The following is a 5,636-nucleotide window of genomic DNA, read 5'->3' on the forward strand; positions in this document are numbered from 1 at the left end:
TCGCGTCACGCTACTGGGCGCATTCAAATTCGGCCTGAGGCTTGGAATTGAAACCATGCCCTCCAAATCGGCGTCTCGCATCAGTACGAGGCAGATTTGAATCGCGAACTACGTAAACCCTTGATGGTCCATGGTTAACGGATCGTAGTGAATGTGGGAGTGCCAGTGCCGCATTGGTAACATCCTAGCTAATAGAGCTCCGAATGCATCAGTCTTGATCAACCTGGGGGCACTCAGTGTTCGATTAAAAGCCCATGCTTGGTAATGAAATGTTCTTCTATGATGGAAACTAGCAGACCCCGTCGCTTCACTCTGGAGTTCTCTAGCTCGTAGTTGACAGGTGAGGAATCGATTAAGCCTTGAGGATGAGTCAAATCATCAGATGGTTAATAGGTTACAATCCATCTCAGACGACACTTGCGATACAACCCCAGTATATGGTGAAAATGTTGGGAATGATGGAAATTGACACTCCGGAAAGTGATTGTTGTTTCTGCGCAATATTCTTTTTGTTTATCGAGTTGCGTTTGGAGTTGTGCTCGAAAAGAAACGCACTTAGTAGTCGTGCGATTGGTGGAAAAATGGCCCTTCTCTCCGTACATGGAAATGGTCCATTTTTATCTGCACTCGCGTGGAAGTGCGCCCTTGGGTTAGAAACAGGACCCGACACGTGGATTCAAGTTCTTAGCAGTGTGGTAAAATATGCACATTGTTGAATGTAAAATTCTAAGGAAATTTTGGGAAATATTCAACTACTTTTCTACTCGGATTCATATATGAACTTCTATAAGTAGTGAGGAAACTCCTAAGCGCCGTTGAGGAAACCAAAGGCATATATTCCCGCACTGGTTCTTAGTGGTACTCCCTGGGGCATTGATATACTTTAATAATACACTCTTTTTCACCAAGTCTGGGAAGGTCTACCTTCCCCTCTGTTGGACTTAGCCCCTGGGGTGCCTCGTAATCGGGGATAGCTGCCCACTTGGAATTTGGGAGAATGACGGTTGATGCGAAATTTAATATTGCAATGGGAATCGAGGAATTTCCTCAACTCCTCGCAAGCCCGTAATGGGTTTGAGTGAACGTAGAGGAAGAGTGTGTTGTGATAGAACCGAGTACAGTAAGCAATTCTGTGCATACGTACTCCTTCGTCTGGGCGCTGTACGTAAGAACACAGCACGCGTAAACACAGTGCTATCTTCGCCTTGCGATCAGTACCATTGGTTTTGCTGGCGTACACTGTACCTCGGAGGTACAATGTGAATCCTGTGTGATTGGAAAGTTTCCAAATTTGTTGATAAGTTGTATAAGTCGTCAGGATAGGTTCTAGCGCGGCGCGCTGCATCGCTCCGCTTTTTTCGATTAGGAGCAGCAGGTCCTTATGTGTTTGGTTGGTTGGTTCCATCCCACTAGTACTCATACACAAGGGTAGTTGTAGTTAATATCCTTATATGAAAACTTAACTCTTGCGTCACATAGCTATACGTGCTACTTAAATAATGGTAAGATAGCAAGATATTCTCACTTCAGTGACACTCCCGCCACCTAGTGAGTACGACAACACCGTTTACCCAACGATTTACATAGGAATTGGGAATTGGTGTTTCGAAATCTATCGACCAATAGACTATCCGTCTCATGCCACGTCATACACTTCGGGCATTGAATCCATGAAGTAAGATTAGGATCCGCTGCTCTAGGAAAATATCTAGTTAAGTTAGCAAATAACTGAATGTGTGATATATCCTTACGAGAACCATGACCTCCCAAGTTCTGGGTGATCACTGGCTCTATTCTACACGTACTATCACTCAATTGCTCGACGATTTTATAAGGACCAGTAAAATCGGGAGCTTCACCCTGACCAGGGGTATAAACCAAAACCATATCCCCTTCTCGGAAGGAAGGGTTTTGCGCGGCCCCAAATCGCCGTTGGAGAGCTGCTTGTTGAACTTCTTTCTGTTTCTGCCAATATCGCAGGTAATCATCAAATTGGGTCTTCTTCATCAATACAGATTCCTCATGTAGTTTAGTCAAGAATGCTTGTTCAGCTGGATTGAAGAGATGATCGATAGTGGATAATATAGTAGAATTTTGGAGTGCTGTAGTAGGTGGTAAATCACACGGTAGTCTACCAGCATAGGCATAGAAAAGGTAGAGAGGACATAGACTGCTTTGAGAACTATAGGGAACACCATTCATAGCCAACTGATAATCAGGTATTCTCTCTGGCCAAGTACGAGGATCACCACCAATTAGATAGTCAGCCTTTAGTGCTTTACGCACGAAACGATGTAGGGCTTCATACCATCCAGCATAACCAGCCGCGTAAGGAGGTAACACAGCAATTTTGATAGCCTTTTTTGCCGCCCATGCTTTCAGCTTCTGATACTGAGCTTTTGACGTCCACGGACTCTGGGTCCCAGCACCATCAAAGACGAAGGCGACCGGATAACCAATATCACCAAGTAGGATATCAAGATTTTTGGTGATTTCATTTATAGTATATGAGCGTAAGCATCTTAACCACGTATATTTGCTCACAGCACAAGTAACTGTGAGAATACAAGTATATTTTGGTGATCGAGCATCAGACAAATCGACACCATGAGTAGACATCGACATGATATCCACTGCTAATATTTGAGCAGGTCTAAGACCTTTCATCCGGAGTCTCGACCAAAATTTTTTGTGATGTCGGACAGCATGAATACGTTGACATGGGTCACAAGTCTTCAAACGACCTTTAATAATAGCTTTGATCCGAGAACAGTAATAACGTTCCTCGAACAGAGTTATAAACTTATCAGAACCGAGATGCCCCATACGGTGATGAATATTATCGATCACTCTATAAATGAAATCTTTATCGGCATGATCCAAAGCAATCTTCGGATACACCACACCTGTAGCATCTACCGACGTCACACGATAAAGAATACCATCTCGTAACGAATAGAGGGGGGCTTCCCGCTCTAAAAAGCTACGAGGTAGACTACAATACGTACTCCAATGACCACCTTGTTCATGCCATTGGCGAATATCCTTATACAGAGTAGATTGTTTTTGATGGGCTTCAACATCTTTTAGACCAATAAAGTCATCAAGTCGAGCCATGGTCTCTTCAGCTTCGTCTTCTTCAGAAGATGGTGCATTATCAAAGGTAGCAGCATCGTCTATTATAGCACATGCTATTGTCTCGCTGCCGCCAACCTTCGGTATAGGGTTAGGGCAATGCTCCACTAAGGCGGAGCCATCGAGTAGAGATTGGAGAAAGGATAATTTGAAGTGTACGAAATTCTCAGAAGATATGATGTTTCCCCTAGAGGGGGCATCAGCCAAATTGTTATTACTTGATATGTGCAATAATCGAACATTCAACTTAATACAAGTATTACGGATATAATCGACCCAACGAGCTTCGAGGCTCGATAACTTAATATCATTACGACCAGACTTGATACGATAGATAGTTATGGAACTATCGGAAAATAGCACCCATTCCGAGCGATTGATCTTCAAGGATCTTACAGCTTCATACACGTCTGTGAGTAGTTCACAGGCTCGGAAAAGACTATACAATTCCTTTTTTGGAATTGTCCACGACGAGTGAGCAGCACCGAAAACACCACCGGAACCTCTCAATGGCTGAACCGGTTTGTCCTTTTGAATAGTAGAATGGTAGACATCATATATCGGACAGTATGCCACGCAAGACCATGCTACTTCACTAGCATCGCAGAACATGAAAAGATACTCTCCACTGAGTGATCTAGGCACCCGTGGTTTGCAATCTATGATAGCTTGACACCAACTCTTGAATTCATCAATGTGCTTCGGGGAAACTTCATCGTCCCAGCCCGTTACTTCAGCATTAGCCAGCTGCATATTCAATCTCCCTCTAACTCCGACACTCGGAAATATACCCATACTGTCATACCATGTTGCGTAAGCAGCTAATAATTGCCGTTTAGTTAGCCTCAATTGTTTATCTTCAAATAGTAGCTTAACAGGAGGAGGTAATAACGCTAGTATGTCATCACATATGGGAGATGACTGTGGATCCAAATACCAATTATAGCCAAAGTGTGAGAACCATCCGACGGAATCTATAGATGACACTCGTTTTTTAGGTTGGAGGGTAAACCCGCTCCTAGTAAGGCTTTGCACCACCACCGTCTCATTCTTCCTCAATGAAGTGATATTCTTCCCAGTGACACCAATATCGTCTACATACCAGACGATCAGTGCGTCCGTAGGAATACTTTTTAGTATTGGTAGAAGTGCTTGATGGAGTGATGATGATGAGCAGCATAAACCGAAAGGTAGGGAGCACCAGCGGAAATAACAACCGTAAAGGTAGCCTCCGCAGAATGGGCGAACCTTTGGGGACAGTTTCACCGCATGAAACGCACGAGATAGATCCAAGGATACATAAGTGGGACTAAGACGCCACACTGATAGGTTATGATTCAATGATAGGCAACCATCCAAAGAACCGTTCCTTAGATACTTATTGAGCTTACGTCCGTCTACTGTAAGACGAGTAGCCGAACTGACACTTTCTTTTTTATAGACCACATGAATAGGTAAGTAGTAGTTGATATCCTCAGGTTCACATAGCTCAATGTGACCTTCTTCAAATAAGCTTTGAAGAGCTTCTTGAGCTGATATGTGCTCTTTCAACGATAGAGAGCGTTCTAGACTCCTTGCTCGTCCGAGTGCTTCACGCCAGTTACTGCTAGGTCTGTCTTCAGTGGCCCAAGGAAGTTGGTGCAATACAGGAGATGATCGACGAGCTTCCTTAGTGGGAGTTTTCTGAGAGATTAATAGTGGATCAACAAACGATACCGTGTTTAGATCATCTTCGGTATCTTTTTCTTCAGCAATGGTCTTGTCCAGTTCGACGTGAGATATGAATGGATGAATTGGTTCAAAGCTCATACCACATGCCAGTAACCCATCATTCAATTCTTGTTCCCAATATTCTTCTTTAGATTTTTTGGCCTCATCCTGTTGGCCATCTTCACCATTTTCTTCGAGTACATCCACCGAGTGACCACTTGTCACTATAGGTTTGTTGAGACCTTTTGAGAAGCAGATATGGATACCAAGGGTAGTTAATGCACTAGTTCCCAACACGACGTCATATGCCAATGTAGGTACAACTATAAACTTGATTGGTGCTTTAGTTGATGGAGTACTGCATAATAAGGTAACACCACCAATCTGCTGCATAACATTTTTGCCATCTGCTAGACGGACTCCATTAGTTTTTGTGGTACCAGTGAACATATCACTGCTACATCCCATTCTTTTGAGTAACGCTGAACTACACAAGTTAACGTTACTTCCCGTATCTAGTAAGCAACATATCTGATGGGCATGATCATCACATTTGCCACATATACCAATATCCGCTGTTAATGCTTGGGGTTTTGCACCATGCACTGATGTGTCAGATATAGCCATACACTCACCATCATCTTCATCAGCATCAATAACCACTGCAGCTGTCGTCGGAGAAGCCGATGCTTCCTGCTTCACATGTGAGAATGCACAGTTGTCCCTCGAGCACTTTCCAGTATTTTTAAATTCATAACAATAGCCCTTCGGCTTGTTGATGTTGGGCCAAC

Source organism: Perkinsus marinus (assembly GCF_000006405.1).
Source record: "Perkinsus marinus ATCC 50983 genomic scaffold scf_1104296955874, whole genome shotgun sequence".
NCBI classification, from domain to species: domain Eukaryota; phylum Perkinsozoa; order Perkinsida; family Perkinsidae; genus Perkinsus; species Perkinsus marinus.